Below are 18,851 nucleotides of genomic sequence, written 5' to 3'. Positions count from 1 at the left end.
GAGTGGTGAACCTGTGGAACTCTCTACCACAGAAGGTGGTGGAGGCCAGTTCATTAAATATATTCAAGAAGGAGTTGGATATATTTCTTAAGGCTAAAGGGATCAAGGGGTATGGGGAGAAAGCAGGGACCGGGTACTGAATTTGGATGATCCGCAATGATCGCATTGAATGGCGGAGCAGGCTCAAGGGGCCGAATGGCCTACTCCTGCTCCTATCTTCTATGTTTCTATGCCCTTAGAAGTTGGTGGTGAGCCCTGCTCCTGATACAACTAAGTGGCTAGCTAACTTAGAGTCAACCCCATTGGTGCGGGACTGCAGTCACCTATAGGCCCAGACCGTCTAAGGACGGCAGGTTTCTTTCCCTAAAGTTGGGTTTTTACAGCAATCCGATAGCTTCATGGTCACTTTTACTGATCCCAGCTTCTTATTTCCAGATTTTGTTAAACTGAATTCAAATTCTCAAACTGCTGGGGTGGGATTTGAACTTATGTTATCTTTATTGTTGGTTCAGTAACAGAACCACTACCTACCATACCCACTAAAACAAACACTTGAGTCGGCCAACAGCACATGTTTCTAACCAGTTATTGGACCCAGACTGTAGTGTATGTACTTTGCAGAAGGAACTATATTCTGCAGCCCCTGTATACTGCAGTACCAGTAGTGACCACCCCTGTATATAAGCCTGTGTAGTAACTTTGCATAGTAGTTCCAGTTTTGTCTCCACTCAGTAAACACCTGTTGTAACCAGCTCCTGCAGTCCGTGTCTCAATTATACACGGACATAATACTGGTGACGAGCAGATCCGAACTTACCTACAGTCTGCACCACCTCATGGGGATCCATCCCTGAAGCGAAGTTGTCAGAGGTCAAGGCCAGAAGGAAGAAGGAAAAAAAAAAGAAAAAACGAACAGAAGAAACGAGCATCGACCGTGGGCAACCGCCTCTGATTCATCGGATTTGAAGATTGCAGGAGAGGCTGCAGAGAGCGGGGCTTGGTTATCCTGTCTATGGTGTTCCAGCTAATCGGGCTGGTGGCAGGTAGTACACTGATCCTTCCTGGGCTGCGGCGGGCTAGAGCTCAATCGGGTGGCTTTTCAACGGGGCCGAGCAGCGTTGTCAGGAAGAGGAGAGAGAGAGAGAGAGAGAGGGTGGAGCACATGGCGTGGCCGGTGCTACGAAGCCGGGCAGCGTACAGACCCGAGAAGAGGGAGGAAAGTGTCCCATAGGGTTTGCTCTGACGACGGGAAAATAAAATAAATTAGAAGCGCAGAAAGCCGCGAGGAGCTGCAGTATCGTACGAAGCAGCAGCAAGGGGAGCTGCGGAAATACAGCAAAAGCCACAGGAATACGGCACCCATGAAATGACACGGGGATTTGAAAAATGTTATCGCTGCGGCAGAACAACCCATGACCGGAACGACTGCTGGTCCAAGGACAAAATATGCAGGCAATGCGGAAAGATGAGACACATTGCACGAGTTTGCAGGTCTGGAAAGAAGACTAACGACAACAAAAAGGCTACTAAGGAACAGTACAAGAAAGTACAAAAGATGACGGACAGTAGTTCCGAAGACCAGAAGAGCGATAGTGAATCCGGGAACAAGAGACTAAGCTGTCTCAAACTTCACAACGTAATCGCGACAGAGGATCACCGAACCATTTGGGTCACCCTCACGATAGCAGGGTCCCAAGTCAAAATGGAATTGGATACAGGATCAGCCCTGACCGGCATGAATCGACGAGACTACGAGCGGCTATTCTCACACATACCCTTGAAAGACACATCCATTGTCTTGAAGACTTATACGGGGCAGAAAGTATACCCCAGAGGGAAAATAAGGGTGCCTGTCGAATACAACGGCAAAGAAATACAGAAATTGTATCTGTACATACTGCAAGATGGTGGACCACCGTTATTGGGACGTGAATGGATCAGAAAGGTAAGTCTAGACTGGCACTCCATTCAGGCACTGACTGTGGCTAGTAAAAAGGATGACGACGTCACACCTGGATGATTGTCAAAAATCTTAGCTAACGCTAAAGAGGTATTTCATCAAGAACTGGGAACTCTTAAAGGCGTAACCGCCTCGATAAAAATAGAAGAGAATGCAATCCCCAAGTTTTTCAAAGCAAGACCGGTACCGTATGCAATTCGCCCAGCTATCGAGGCAGAGCTGGAGAATCTGGAGAATGCAGGCGTGTTATCTAAGGTAGACTGGAGCGAGTGGACGACACCCATCGTTCCTGTCATGAAAAAAAGTTAAACAATAAGTCTGAGGAGCCAAGGAAGGTTCGCATCTGTGGGGACTTCAAGGTGACGGTGAACCCAGTCCTTCACACAGTACAGTATCCTCTTCCGAGGATAGAAGATATTTTCGCCTCACTATCTGGAGGGAAGCGTTTTACAAAAATTGACCTAGCACAAGCATATTTGCAGATGGAGGTTGAAGAATCCTCTAGGAAGTATCTCACGATAAACACTCACAAAGGTCTTTACCAGTATAATCGACTGGTATTCGGAGTAGCATCAGCTCCGTCGATATGGCAAAGAGCGATGGAACAAGTCCTGCAAGGGATTCCAGGGACCCAGTGTTACTTGGACGACATCGTAGTGACAGGTGAAAATGACAGTGAACACCTTGCCAACCTAGAGCAGGTGCTCACTAGACTAAGAGAACACGGGCTACGAGCCAATCGCCCCAAGTGCGAGTTTTTTAAGAAACAGATATCGTATTGTGGCCACGTGATTGACGAAGAGGGGTTACATAAGTCCCCTGACAAAATTGAAGCAGTAGTTAAGGCTCCAGCGCCTGAAAATGTGTCGCAACTGAGGTCATTCCTAGGATTGGTGAATTACTACCGTAAGTTTTTGCCGAATTTGTCCACAATTCTGCACCCACTGAACGCCCTACTACAAACTGGAGTAGCTTGGAAATGGAGCGATGAATGTAAGCGGGCCTTTCAGAAGAGTAAAGGCCTAATCACTTCAAGAGAAGTATTGGCTCACTACAACCCATCACTACCGATAAGACTGGCGTGTGATGCGTCTCCCTACGGCATTGGAGCGGTGCTGTCTCATAAACTCCTTGATGGTTCAGAGAGGCCGATAGCTTTTGTGTCATGATCGTTAACTTCAGCCGAGCGTAACTACGCCCAGATTGACAGAGGCCCTCAGCCTGGTGTGGGGGGGTGAAGAAGTTCAATCACTACCTGCACGGTCAGAAATTTACTCTACTAACTGATCATCAACCTCGTGTCTCCATTTTCAACCCTCAGAAGGGCGTCCCGATAATGACAGCACAACGGCTACAGAGGTGGTCCCTTTTCCTAGGGGCACACCAATATGACATCGAGTACAAAGGAACTAAACAGCATGGGAATGCTGATGGATTGTCGCGCCTACCGTTGCCGACGGTGGAAGAAGCACCTGCTGTGGATCCTGTGGAGATATTCCACTCGCCCATAGTCGAATGTCTACCTGTGACGAATGCAAACATAGAAAAGGAAACACGAAATGACCCGACACTCTCCAGGGTCTATGATTTAACGGTGAAGGGATGGCCAGCACATGGCGAACCACTATTGCCAGCATTCTCGCCGAGAAGAGAACAGCTGTCAGTGTGCAGAGGAACCTTGATGTGTGGATCCAGAGTAGTAATTCCACCCAAATTGAAGGATAGAGTGCTCAATGAGCTTCATGAGGGGCATCTGGGAGGGGTAAAAATGAAGAACTTAGCCAGAGCGTTTGTGTGGTGGCCGGGAATCGATAGAGAAATCGAAGAGATGACCAAGAGCTGTACAGGATGCCAGAAGGTCCAAAACGCCCCACCACAAGCCCCTCTACATCCATGGGAGTGGCCCTCATCTCCATGGCAAAGGGTGCACATTGATTTTGCTGGTCCATTTATGGACTCGATGTTTTTAATTGCGGTGGATACACATTCAAAGTGGCCAGAGGTAATAAAAATGTCCTCAACCACCACAGAAAAAACTATCACAGTCTTACGAACCATATTCGCCAGAAATGGGCTGCCTGAACAGATTTGCTCCGACAATGGACCACAGTTTGTGTCTGAAGAGTTCCGGAGGTTCTTAAAGAACAATGGTGTTAAGCATTACACATCCGCCCCATATCATCCAGCCACCAATGGATTGGCTGAGAGGTTCGTTCAAACATTCAAGAAGGCTATCAAGGCAATGTGTAATGAAGGCATACCCCTACAACACAAGGTGGATAACCTCTTGTTTGCCTACCGGCATGCGACACATGCGGTTACCAACCAAACTCCAGCCATGATGTTCTTCAATCGAAGACTAAGATGCCGCTTGGATTTGGTTAAGCCAAACATCAGAAGAGATGTGAAGAACAGACAGTTTCAGAATATGAATGAAAGGCCAACCAGGAGTTTCAAGATAGGTCAACCAGTTTTGGCCCGGGACTACCGCACAGAGAAATGGCAGCCAGGAAGGATCTGCACACGGCAAGTACCTCTAATGTATACCGTGGATGTTGGAGAGAGCATTGTAAGACGCCATGCTGACCAGATTCTAGAGTCACTGGAAAACGTCAATTCCACACCACGATCCGAAACACCTGGTGATGAAACCGAAGTACCAATTGCATCTACCTCAGAATCGGTGATATTGGAAGCAGACGAACCAAACAATGATGTTGATCCTGAATCAACTTTGCCAGAAGAACCGGATACCCCAAAGAGGCGTTATCCAGACAGAATCAGGATGCCTCCTCAAAGACTGAACTTATAATTGCTTAACTTCAGCTAATGTATCTAGCAACTGTAATTGTAAATATGTTATTTACTTATTAATCGAATGTTATGTACTGTTTAGCTAAAAGGGGAGGAATTGTAGTGTATGTACTTTGCAGAAGGAACTATATTCTGCAGCCCCTGTATACTGCAGTACCAGTAGTGACCACCCCTGTATATAAGCCCGTGTAGTAACTTTGCATAGTAGTTCCAGTTTTGTCTCCACTCAGTAAACACCTGTTGTAACCAGCTCCTGCAGTCCGTGTCTCAATTACACACGGACATAATACAGACGGTCTACACCTGAACTGTGAGGGAGCCGATGTCCTCGGGGTAATATTTTCTAGGGCGGTTCGGGAGGATTTAAACTAATTTGGCAGGGGGATGGGAACCTAGGTAGTGGAAAAGAGGGAAGTCATATGAAGTCAGAAATAGATGGTAGAAAGGTGAGAAGCAATAAGCAAAGGAGAGAAACACAAAGGGCCAAACTAATTCATAATGAGAGTGTGAAAAAAGCAAGCCTGAAGGCTTTGTATCTTAATGCTAGAAGCATTAGGAACAAGGTGGATGAATTAGTTGTGGAAATAGAGGTAAACAAGTATGATTTGATTGGGATTACAGAAACGTGGCTGCAGGGTGGGCAAGGCTGGGAACTTAACATCCAGGGATATACAATATTTAGGAAGGATCGGCAAAAAGGTAGGGGAGGTGGGGTAGCATTGCTGGTAAAGGAGGGGATTAATGCAATGGAAAGGAAGGATATTAACTCGGATGAAACGGAATCTGTATGGGTAGAAATGAGAAATAGCAAGGGGAGGAAAACGTTAGTGGGTGTGATATATAGGCCTCCAAATAGTAATATGGAGGTGAGGGAAGGCATAAAAAGGGAAATTAGAGAAGCGTGCGATAAGAGCACAGCTGTCATCATGGGTGACTTTAATTTACATATTGATTGGACTACCCAAATTAGTAAAAATACTGAGGAGGAGGAATTCCTGGAATGTTTTCGGGACGGTTATCTGGACCAATATGTCGAGGAGCCGACTCGAGATCAGGCCATTTTAGACTGGGTATTGTGCAATGAGAAGGGACTTATCAGCAATCTTCTTGTACGAGGCCCCTTGGGTCAGAGCGATCATAATATGATCGAGCTCTCAGTCGAGATGGAGAGTGAGGAAATTGAATCAGAGACTAAGGTCCAGAACTTAAATAAAGGGAATTACGAGGGTATGAGACGGGAATTGGGTAAGATTGATTGGGTGGTGTTTCTGGGGGGATTGACAGTGGATAGACAATGGCAAGCATTCAAAGATAGAATGGAAGAATTCCAGAACATGTTTATACCGGTTTGGCATAAAAATAAACCTAAAAAGGTGACTCAACCGTGGATAACGAGGGAAATTAGGGACAGCATAAAATCAAAAAAAAGGGCATATCAACTGGCAAAAAAAAGCACCAGACCGGAAGATTGGGGGCAGTACAGGATACAGCAAAAGAGGACAAAGGGATTAATCAGGAAGGGGAAAATAGAATACGAAAGTAAACTTGCAGCAAACATAAAGACAGACTGCAAAAGCTTTTATCGGTATATCAGGAGGAAAAGACTGGTAAAATCCCAAGTCGGTCCCTTGCAGTCCGATTCGGGAGAATATATAATGGAGAATAAGGAAATGGCAGACCAATTAAACTCATACTTTGGTTCTGTATTCACAAAGGAGGACACAAATAACCTCCCAGGAATATCGGCAAACATAGGGACTAATGAGAGGGAGGAGCTGACAGAAATTAGTATCTCTAGGGATATGGTGTTGGGTAAGTTGAGGGGACTGAAGGCCGACAAATCCCCAGGGCCTGATAAACTACATCCTAGGGTACTTAAGGAGGTGGCCCTGGAGATAGCAGATGCTCTAAGGATCATCTTCCGGAACTCCATTGACTCGGGAACAGTACCCGTGGATTGGAGGGTAGCTAATGTTACCCCAATATTTAAAAAGGGGGGTAGAGAGAAAGCAGGGAATTATAGACCAGTAAGCCTTACATCGGTTGTGGGCAAAATGCTAGAGTCCATTATTAAGGATAAAATAGCGGAGCACTTGACAAATGGGGAAAGGATCGGACAGAGTCAACATGGATTTACAAAGGGTAAATCGTGTTTGACTAATCTGCTGGAATTTTTTGAGGAGGTAACTGGTAGAATAGATGGGGGAGAGCCAGTGGATGTGGTGTACCTTGACTTCCAGAAAGCCTTCGATAAGGTTCCACACAAAAGATTATCATGCAAAATTAAGGCTCATGGGATTGGGGGCAAAGTATTAACGTGGATAGAGAACTGGCTGGCGGATAGAAAACAGAGAGTTGGAATAAACGGCTCGTTTTCGGAGTGGCAGGCAGTGACCAGCGGGGTGCCGCAAGGATCTGTCCTGGGACCCCAGCTGTTCACAATATATATAAATGATCTGGATCAGGGAATTGGATGCAATATTTCCAAATTCGCTGACGACACTAAACTAGGAGGAGGGGTGGGCTCTGATGAGGATGTCAGGAGGCTACAGTGTGATTTGGACAGGTTGGGGGAATGGGCGGATACGTGGCAGATGCACTATAATGTGGATAAATGCGAGGTTATCCACTTTGGGGGTAAAAACAGGAGGGTAGATTATTATCTAAATGGCAATAGATTGGGAGATGGGGAAGTGCAGAGGGACCTGGGTGTTCTTGTGCACCAGTCACTGAAGGAGAGCATGCAGGTGCAACAGGCGATTAAGAAGGCAAATGGTATGTTGGCCTTCATATCAAGGGGGTTCGAGTATAGGAATAGGGATACCTTACTACAGCTGTACAAGGTGCTGGTGAGACCGCATCTGGAGTATTGTGTACAGTTTTGGTCGCCCCATCTGCGGAAGGATGTTCTTGCCATGGAAAGAGTGCAACGGCGATTCACCAGGCTGATACCTGGAATGGCGGGAATGACCTACGAAGAGAGATTAAATAGTTTGGGCTTGTACTCACTGGAGTTTAGAAGATTGAGAGGGGATCTCATCGAAACATATAAAATTATGGCAGGCCTGGACAGGCTGAATTCAGAGAGAATGTTTCCAATGGCCGGGGAGCACAGAACCAGGGGCCACAGTCTAAAAATAGCGGGCAAATCATTTAAAACAGAGATGAGGAAGAATTTCTTCACTCAAAGAGTGGTGAGCCTGTGGAATTCCCTGCCACAGAGGGCTGTGAAGGCTAATTCAATAAATATTTTCAAGAGAGAATTGGATATATTTCTGAAGGCTAAGGGGATTAAGGGTTACGGAGAAAAGGCGGGGACGGGGTACTGAACTGGTAAGATCAGCTATGATCTCAGACGAAGATCAGCCATGATCTCATTGAATGGCGGAGCAGGCTCGAAGGGCCGAATGGCCTACTCCTGTTCCTATCTCTATGTATCTATGTATCTATGTAGACCAGTACTCAAAGTATAATCACAGTTTTACTCTCAGCCTCCTCTATGATATTTTTTGGTCAGACCACATATGTCAGTTGTTTCTGGAAGGTTGAGATGAAAAATGCTGAAGGGACTTCTTCATTCAAGCCAACTCCAGAGAATTGAGCACAAAATCTAGGCTGACGCTCCCAGCGCAGTACTGAGGGAGCGCTGCATTGTCAGTGGTGTCGTCTTTTGGATGAGACGTTAAACCTACCTGCTCTCTCAGGTGGATGTAAAAGATCCCATGGCACTATTTCAAAAAATCAGGGGAGTTCTCCCTGGCGTCCAACACCACTAAAACAGACGATCTGGTCATTATCACATTGCTGTTTGTGGGAGCTTGCTGTGGTCTTATGTTTTGAATATCACAGCCAGAGAATTTCCTTGCAGGGCTAAACTGTCAGTATCTGACATTCTACAATTGTCAACATGAATTAATGAGGAGCCAATTCTTTCAGAGGGGTGCCTTCTGACATTGAACTTGTGCAGCTTAAGGTATTAAAAGGAGTTAGTTTTCTCTTTGATAAAGTTCATTTTTTTATTAGACCCTGAGCACCCGGGCGGGATTGCTCGTATGTAAGGACTGTGGGGGAACCATGTTTGACTGAATGAGAAAATAGCAGGGTTTGACGTGTCAGTGTCTGCACCCAGCTAGGTAAGTTGGCTCTCATATATCAGAAATTATACAATGCTTCACTGACCCTGTGCATGTGGCTGTTTAGAAGTTTTGAAACGTTGGCATGTTTGCATAAGAGATTAAATCTAGTTGTTCAAAATTTGCATTTATATAGGCTCTTTCACCATCTCAGAATGTCCTGAAGCACTTTACAGCCAATTGAATACTTTTGGAGTGTAGTCACTGTTGTAATGTAGGAAATGTAGCAGCCAATTTCTGCACAGCAAGGTCCCACAAACAGCAATGTGATAATGACCAGATAATCTGTTTTAGTGGCATTGGCTGAGTATTGTCTAGAACACTGAGGAGATCCCCCCACTCCCCCTCTTCAATGATCTTTTACATCCACTTGAGAGGGCAGACGGGGCCTTGATTTTATATTTCAAAGACGGCCCTTCCGACAGTGCAGCACTCGCTCTGGACCAAGACTTGAACCCACAACCTTCTGACCCAGAGGTAAAAGTCCTACCAACTGAGCCACGGACAACTAATAGCACAAGCACATCTGAATGAAAGACCAAATGTCGTTATGGCTACTGATAGCCTAAACTGCCGGCAAAGAATTTTCAAAGACGCTACCAGACAACAGGGGCCTGCCTACTTAAATGTGCAAGTCTAAACCATCCAACCGGCTGACCAGATTTGCAAACACTTGATGACAGCTTAATGGATGTCACTATCAGGCACACTGAGATAGTTGCCAACAGTCCACATTTGGAGCAGGTGACAGCATATCCAGCTCCTGAATGCACTTTATATGCCTACAGACCCCCCCACCCCAAAATTAAATTTTCACTGTTGGAACTCACTTTCCCCGTCAAAAATTTCTATATCCATCTCTGCTTGCACTTTTGTGCACTTCCATTTACCGCTCCCCCCATAATACAACTGATGGAATATTGGATATAGCTGCAGCTTACGTCAGGACAAGCTCATGTCCTACTGCACTACTTCTTTTCATATGACATACACGGGGTGGTGGTGGGGCGGTCATTTGGTTTCAGTTTTCACAGAAATGTGATCTCACAAATCTCCTAAATCCAACGCAACAAAAAGGATTTTTAAAAATTCCTTCACGGGATGTGGGTGTCGGTGGCAAGGCCTGCATTTATTGCCCGTCCCTAATTGCTCTCGAGAGGGTGGAGACGAGCTGCCATTTCAGAGGGGCAGTTAAGAGGCAACCACATTGCTGTGGGTCTGGAAGTCACATATCGGCCAGACCGGGTAAGGGCGGCAGATTTCCTTCCCTAAAAGACATTAGTGAACCAGATGGGTTTTTACGTCAATCCGATAGTTTCACGGTCAGCATTACTGATACTAGCTTTTGATTCCAGATTTACTTAACTAACTGAATTTAAATTCCCCAGCTGCCATGGGGGGGATTTGAATTCACATCTTTATCATTAGTCTAGATCTCTGGATTATTAGCCCAGTAACATTACCACTATGCTACCGTACCCCTTTAACATGGCCAGTTGCCTTGAATTGTTGGCCTTCGTAAATGGCCTTTATTTCGGGCTGTTTTTTTTAGTCACATTTTTGTTTTTCCCGAGCTGTCAGCTTCATTGAAGTTATTTATCAGCTTTTCGGCGCTTTTTGTAGGTTGGCATCTATGGAGGCCATATATGGCCCTGGGGCTGCAGGCTGGGTGCTCTTGGCCATCGAGTGGGCTTTTGGCAGGCTACTCCTGTCCTCGATCAATGTCCAGAAACATATCAGTAACCACTGGACAGAGATCAAAAATAGGAACCATGGCTGAGATCAATCAAAGTGCTCTAACTACTGCTGGTTCAGCACATACTGCAGATCAAACTGGGGACGGGTTGATCCCTGCTCTGCTCTCTACAGTGCTTGCTTTGTGCTGTTCTTACTCTAATCTCTTTCAGTGGATGTTTTAGATTGCGCCGTTAATTAAACAGCTTCTCTTTTCTCACTGGTTTGACATTGTTACATAGAATTATGTAGAAATTTTAAGCACAGGAGCAGGGCATGCGGCCCAACTGGTCCACACCGATGTTTATGCTCCACACGAGCCTCCTCCCACCCCTCTTCATCTTGCCCCATCAACATATCCTTCTATTCCTTTCTCTCTCTCATGTGTTTATCTAGTTTCCCCTTAAATGCATCTATGCTATTCACCTCAACCACTCCCTGTGGTAGCGAGTTCCACACTCTCACCACTCTCTGGGTAAAGAAGTTTCTCCTGAATTCCTCATTGGATTTATTTGTGACTCTTATTTTTATGACCCTTAGTTTTGGACTCCCCCACCACCCCCCAACCCCCACAAGTGGAAACATCCTCTCTGTGTCTACCCTATCAAACCCTTTCATAATTTTAAAGACTTTGATCAGGTCACCCCTCAGCCTTCTCTTTTCTAGAGAAAAGGACCCCAGCCTGTTCAGTGAGAGAGATTGTTTTACATTGCTACAAAATGTAAAAGGTCGGACCTTGCCAACACTTTCATCTTTCTCCAGCGGTTTTGCTTGAGTAAGCTTCAGTTTCCATGTGCCATTCTAAATTGAGTGTTATGGTGCTGGTGTGAATAATCGTGGATCTCCTTGTCTGAGGTTAAATCTGAAATTGGCTTTCCTACTTCATTTCAAGAGGAACAGCTGCATTGAATGGTGCCAGCAACAGGGTGAGAGAAATAGACACGACGCCCTGCTGAAATGTTATGTAAATTTAATCTGCTGAAAAAAAATACAGCTCTTTTTTATACCTTGGCGATTCCTCTTGTTCAATACATTCGTACGCTGGGGAAAAGTTTGCCGATTTTTTTTCTTTAGCGCTGTTTCAGTTTGAGTTTGGACTCTGGAGACCATGCACTGGTTATGCTGAGGGCCACTCAGCTTGGAAAAAGAAAGGCCTGTTCACCTGCAAACAGTATTGACGGAGTTCTGTTGCTTGCTATCGTTACCCCCATCTCTGCCGAAGGGCTTGCGATGGTACATGGTCTCCAGAAGCTCTCTGGCACCAGCCCTACCCAAGTGCCCATTCTTAGACGTGTGAGCCTAGCGAGAAATTATTCTGTTATTTATTTATTTATGATTAGATGTTCTATTAGTTCCTCATAATCAACAAGGTTCTTGAAATGTTGTGGTCAAACGTCCGTAGGTTGATTAAGTAGATAGTACTTAAGCATTACACTTAATCATATATTATGGCCTGAATTTGCGGTCAGCGGCGAAGCGACGGCGATCGCCGCTGACCTCGAAGAAAGCTGCCCACAAAGCTCTTGCGATCTCTGTGGCGAAAACCTGAGGTTTCGCGACGTTAAATTGATTGTAGCGCTGTCAATTGGGTATCCCCAGTGCAGAGCAGCAGTGATGTCATCAAGCTGCCTAAGCAGCCAATCACGTTGAAGAATTGTCACAGACAGCAAACCAGGAAATAAAAGACACTGATTCAATTCACCTTTAAAAATTTTTACAGATTGGGACATACACATGGGGTTAAGGTAGAAGCGGTAATAGCATAAACTTAATAAAAAAATTATTTTTTTATTATTTAAAAAATCTAGTAATGGAGAAATTTGACATTCCACAAATATAAAATTAGTTTGTCAGGACCGGAACGGTTATTCAGCAGTCAATATGCTGTTAAAACCCCAGTTATATCTATTCCAACAAGGCTTAACTTTTAATGGGATATTTAACTGCGTTAGATCGGAAAAGCTTAAGGGGGGGAAAAAAATTGGGTGGTGCCCATTTTGGGTTGTTAAACATAGAAGATAGGAGCAGGAGTAGGCCATTTGGCCCCTCAAGCCTGCTACGCCATTTAGTGAGATTAAATGTTAACAGCGCCCTGAAAAAGTAAGCACCCCTCCGCCGTAAATTCAGCAGTAGCGCCCAAGCTGGAGGTGGGGCGCTACTGGAAAGTGCTCCACTGCCTGCTTAGGGCACTACTACTGAACTTCACGGCGCTACGTGCAGCAGTGCCACATGCGGCAGCACGTAGTGCCGTGTCATTGCAGGCCTACCTCCCCTGATTAAAGGAGAGAGGCCTAGCGCTGCACGCACCGGGGCCATGCTAGACCACCGGGGAGCGGGGTGCCGGGAAAACAGCAAGAGGAATGCCGGGCTGACTGATTGCGGCTGGCACCCCTCATAAAAAAGCAAAAGGGTGCAGGTGCTGGCAGCCGGCCAAAAGAAAAATGGCCGCCTAACACCTGCCCTTTAAGTAGCACCGCCGCCGCTGCAAAAACGCCCCCTGATCCTGTCGGACATATCGTGCGTCTGTAGGTCAGGGGACACGGGAAGTTTGCGGCCGGGACGCAAGCAGGGCGATGACGTCAATGCCGGCGGCGCAGCCGCCGCTAACCTCCCGCTGAATTTCGCGGGAGGCATTAGTGGCGCAGCGCCTGGGCGCTAGGGCATTTGCGTCCCGTTAGCCCCCCGCCCGGGGGTGCTAATGAGAGGTGCGAACCGACCCAATTTTTCCCCCCTAAGTTTTTGTCAATTCAACTGATTTCACTGATTGCCGGCTCTGGGGAGTTCCACAGTGCAGCCTGTGGCGGAGCAGGGAATGAATGGATTTCCGCGTATATCTGCACACGCGCTGATTCGTGATGTTATGGTCAGTTTCAAAGGGGGTAATGACAGCGATTGCTGAGAGTTCGCCATCATTACCACCGCAAAATCCGGGCCATAGTCCTTACAACCATGCCCGATGATTGTAGAATTCAACGTGTTACAGTTCTGAGCTCAGTATTCAGGTTGATCGAACCCTTTGAAGCATAATTCCCATTAGAATTCGCTGGTTTATATACCGCTAACTGCTAACTGACCTTGTATCAAAATGTCCTTGTATGGCAGGCTCAGCCTGATCATTCTTGTTCAACTTCTGCCTCTCTGAACTACAGACAACGTGAATAATGGATCATTTTTACAAAATTTCTACTGATTGACAAGAACATAAGAACACAATAATTAGGAGCAGGAGTCGGCCATACGGCCCCTCGAGCCTGCTCCGCCATTCAATAAGATCATGGCTGATCTTCGACCTCAACTCCACTCTCCCGCACATGGGTGAAGATGACTCCATTTCTCAAACTACTTGCTTTCCACTTTCTCAGGCTGCCCTCTACTCAAGTCACCAGACTATGCTTTAATTATGGGTTCCCCTTAGGGTCTGCAGCAGATTTGCCTGCAGGTGTTATCGCCTTTCGGAGGCCCACTTTAGCCTTGCAGTGGAGAAGGAAAAGATACGAAATGCAGCTTCTGCTGTTCTTTGAACTGCATATTGTCCCTCTTCTACCCATGTCACCTCAGAGTTCAGTGGAAGATATTGGCCCAGAAATTGGTGTCGGGGGCTTCCCGCGGGTGCAAGGCCCCGACCTACACTTACATAGCGCGCCGACAGTTGAAGCCTGGGCCTGCGTGCATTTCCTCTCTGTGGCCCGGTTCAGCTCCCGGCGCGCTGTGCTTGCGTGATCCAGCGGCGTAGTTAGTTCGATGAGCCGGCTGGGATCACGTGAGCACTGGACAACCAATCGGAGGTTGCAAAAGTTCATTCATGAGTTTGATAGTAAGAACTGTCAAACTCATGAAAACTCCGGGCACCCAAAACAGTACTTTAACTTCAAATAAAAGTTTTAAAAAATCCCACTAATTAAATGAACTATTAATAACTCTAAAAAAAACTAATTTAAACAATTATTCAAATTTTTGAAAAAATAATTTAAAAAATCGGGCCTAAAAATACACTTACTGTAAATTCTTTAAAAATAATAAACCTGTGGGGAAAAATGTCTAACTTTAATTAATAGACCACTTACCTTTCAAAACTAAGTCCTTATGTCTGCTTTTTTCACGCGTAAAAACCGGAGGCCTTCACGCACGGGCAAAGCTTAAAAAAAGAAGGAATTTCAGCGCGCACGCGCAGACTCCTGCGCGCACACGTTCGACCTCTGAACCCCTTGGTTCAGAGGAAAGGAAATGCCGGTTTTCCGCGCATGCTGAAAACCGGCACTTCCATCGGGCCCACGCATGAGTACCCCGTCCGTACTCACGCGTTGGGACCCGAATTACTGGGCCATTGAAGACAAGCCCAACTCTCGCCTCACCTGATGTCCACACATGCACACTTTCCAGCTGGGGTTCATTTAGCTGTCTGACCCAGGAAACCTGCCAAAGTTTTCCCATCCCTAAAATCAGTGGTGCTGAGGCCAACTGAAAATGGTGTCAGCTAGCCCAGTGCATGTTCCTATGAATCTAGAACTTGCCTGGTTTGTATGTCTTTGTGCAACATCAGTCGAAGCGAAGGAGTGGGGCAAATTGAATAGCGGTTTGAACAGAGTGCTGGGAGTTGGGTGAGTCAGGGAGTCTTAACTGTTTGCTAAAATCAAACTTTTGTTTGTTTCACATGTACTGGTTTTTTTTCTTTCACATTTACTGTTTTTTTTATTGTACAACAGTACTTATACAACTCGTCAATTACATAGTAAATCCATTACATTCATTGACCACAATAAGAAAAAAAATAAAGCCTTGAGAACAGCTTTATGGTTAACAATATAAATGCAATGATAAATTTTACAAATGAATCAATAATATTTACAGTACAAACTACCACTATTTCAGTAAACCAAGAAAACCTGTATCACGCCAGTCCTACTGACATTGTTCACCCATTCAGTCGTTCAATCATCCACTCGTTCGCTCGTTCATTCGTTCACTCGAGCGTAAATTCCATCATTGGGATGGGCTTCACTTGGCCAGTGCTGGGACTAGAGTCCTGGCGGATCATATAACTAGGGCTGTAGAGAGGGCTTTAAACTAACTAGTGGGGGGGAGGTTCCTAGAGAGCAAATAATAAAAATGACAACAGAGAAGATCATAGACTTAGGTAGCAGTGGGGAAATTAAAAACCAGAGCGTGTCAGGAAGGGGCAGAAGGTATGGAGTAAAAGGTAAAGTAATAAAAAGGGCAAAAGCAGGAACTAAGTGTCACAAAACATCTTTGAAAGTTCTCTATCTGAATGCACGTAGCATTCGTAACAAAATAGACGAGTTAATGGCACAAATAACTACATATGGGTATGATCTTGTGGCCATTACAGAAACATGGCTGCAGGGTGACAGTGCCTGGGAATTAAACATACCAGGTTATTTAACGATCAGGAAGGACAGGCAGGAAGGAAGGGGAGGTGGGGTGGCTATGTTAATAAAGGAAGGAATCACTAATACAGAGAAATGATATTGGGTCAAAAGATCAGGATAATGAAACAGTTTGGGTGGAGGTAAGGAATAATAAGGGGAAAAAAACACTAGTGGGCGTAGTCTATAGGCCTCCGAACAGTGGCAACTCTGTTGGACAGAGTAGCAATCAGGAAATAGTTGAGGCTTGTAATAAGGGAACATCTATAATTATGGGGGATTTTAACTATCATATTAATTGGACAAATCAAATTGGGCAGGGCTGCCTTGAGGATGAGTTCATTGAGTGTATTAGGGATGGGTTTCTTGAGCAGTATGTAACTGAACCGACCAGGGGGCAAGCAACCTTAGATCTGGTCCTGTGTAACGAGACAGGATTAATTAAAAATGTCCTAGTAAAGGATCCCCTTGGAATGAGTGACCATAACATGGTTGAATTCCATATTCAATTGGAGGGTGAGAAGGTTGGATCTCAAACAAGCGTGCTAAGCTTGAATAAAGGAGACTATGAAGGTATGAGAGCGGAATTGAGTAGAGTGGATTGGGAAAATAGATTAAAGGGTAAGACGATACATGATCAGTGGTGTACATTTAAGGAGTTATTTTACAACTTCCAAAAAATATATATTCCACTGAGAAGAAAAGGGTGTAAAAGAAAAGACAGCCATCCGTGGCTAAGTAAAGAAATTAAGGATAGTATTCGACTAAAAACAAGGGCATATAAGGTAGCCAAATCTAGTGGGAGGATAGAGGATTGGGAAAACTTTAAAAGACAGCAAAAAATAACAAAAAGATTGATTAAGAAAGGGAAGATAGATTATGAAAGTAAATTAGCAAAAAATATAAAAACAGATAGTAAGAGTTTTTATAGTTATATAAAAAGAAAAAGGGTGGCTAAAGTTAATGTTGGTCCCTTAGAGGATGAGACCGGGAAATTAATGGTGGGAAATATGGAGATGGCAAAAACACTGAATGAATATTTTGTATCAGTCTTTACAGTAGAAGACACTAAGAATATCCCAACACTGGACAAACAGGGGGCTAAAGAGGGGGAAGAGCTAAACATGATCAAAATCACTAAGGAAGTGGTACTCGGTAAAATAATGGGACTCAAGGCGGATAAATCACCTGGACCTGATGGCTTACATCCTAGGGTCTTGAGGGAAGTGACGGTAGGGATTGTGGATGCATTGGTAATAATTTTCCAAAACTCCCTGGACTCGGCAAAGGTCCCGGCAGACTGGAAAACTGTTAATGTAACACCCTTATTTAAAAAGGGCAGTAGACAAAAGGCTGGAAACTATAGACCGGTTAGCCTAACATCTGTGGTAGGTAAAATTTTGGAGTCCATTATTAAGGAGACAGTAACAGGACATTTGGATAATCATAATTTAATAGGACAAAGTCAGCATGGTTTTATGAAGGGGAAGTCATGTTTGACAAATTTGCTGGAGTTCTTTGAGGAAGTAACGTATAGGGTGGATAAAGGGGAACCAGTGGACGTAGTGTATTTAGACTTCCAAAAGGCATTTGACAAGGTGCCACACAAAAGATTATTGCTTAAGATAAAAAATCACGGGATTGGGGGTAATATTCTGGCATGGATAGAGGATTGGCTATCTAACAGAAGACAGAGAGTTGGGATAAATGGTTCATTCTCAGACTGGCAATCAGTAACTAGTGGTGTTCCGCAGGGGTCAGTGCTGGGTCCCCAACTCTTTACAATCTATATTAACGATTTGGAGGAGGGGACCGAGTGTAACATATCAAAGTTTGCAGATGATACTAAGATGGGAGGGAAAGTAGTGAGTGAGGAGGACATAAAAAACCTGCAAGGGGACATAGACAGGCTAAGTAAGTGGGCAGAGATTTGGCAGATGGAATACAATACTGGAAAGTGTGAGGTTATGCACTTTGGCAGGAAAAATCGTAGAGCAAGTTATTATCTTAATGGCAAGAAACTGGAAAGTACTGATGTACAAAGGGATCTGGGGGTCCTGGTGCACGAAACTCAAAAGGTTAGTATGCAGGTGCAGCAAGTGATTAAGAAGGCCAATGGAATGTTGGCTTTCATTGCTAGGGGGATAGAATATAAAAATAGGGAGGTATTGCTTCAGTTGTACAAGGTATTGGTGAGACCGCACCTGGAATACTGCGTACAGTTTTGGTGTCCATACTAAAGAAAGGACATACTTGCTCTCGAGTCAGTACAAAGAAGCTTCACTCGGTTAATCCCGGGGATGAGGGGATGAACATATGAGGAGAGGTTGAGTAGATTGGGACTCTATTCATTGGAGTTCAGAAGAATGAGAGGCGATCTCATTGAAACATATAAGATTGTGAAGGGGTTGGATCGGGTGGATGCGGGGAAGATGTTCCCGATGATGGGTGAAACTAGAACTAGGGGGCATAGTCTTAGAATAAGGGGCTGCTCTTTCAAAACTGAGATGAGGAGGAACTACTTCACTCAGAGGGTGGTAGGTCCATGGAATATGCTGCCCCAAAAAGCTGTAGAAGCTACATCATTACATAAATTTAAAACAGAAATAGACCGTTTCCTAGAAGTAAAGGGAATTAAGGGTTACGGGGAGCGGGCAGGAATTTGGACATGAGTCTAGGTTCGGATCGGGCATGGCCCTGTGGTTAGCGGAGCGGGCCCAGGGGCTGTGTAGCCTGATCCTGCTCCTATTTCGTGGGTCTAATTCTGTTAGATTCAGGAGATGGTTCTGTGATAGTGGATTGGTGGTTAGGATCAGATCAGCCATG

At 45.1% G+C, this 18,851-nt stretch overlaps 2 protein-coding genes across 2 annotated transcripts in view; one reads left to right on the top strand and one right to left on the bottom strand.

Moving 5' to 3' along the window:
• The window catches only part of LOC147115502 (uncharacterized), a 54,901-nt gene extending 40,088 nt beyond the window's left edge, over nucleotides 1-14,813 (bottom strand). Inside the window, exon 1 of the transcript XR_015078625.1 lies at nucleotides 14,706-14,813. The gene's annotated coding sequence lies outside the window, so the exon portion shown is untranslated. The remainder of the gene's footprint in view (nucleotides 1-14,705) is intronic.
• The window catches only part of aadac (arylacetamide deacetylase), a 98,154-nt gene that overhangs the window by 20,262 nt on the left and 59,041 nt on the right, over nucleotides 1-18,851 (top strand). The window lies entirely within an intron of this gene.

This window comes from Somniosus microcephalus, chromosome 6 (assembly GCF_052327205.1).
Source record: "Somniosus microcephalus isolate GS21.2 chromosome 6, FLI_Smic_1.0, whole genome shotgun sequence".
NCBI lineage: Eukaryota > Metazoa > Chordata > Chondrichthyes > Squaliformes > Somniosidae > Somniosus > Somniosus microcephalus.
This window is presented reverse-complemented; position numbering and strand designations above follow the sequence as displayed.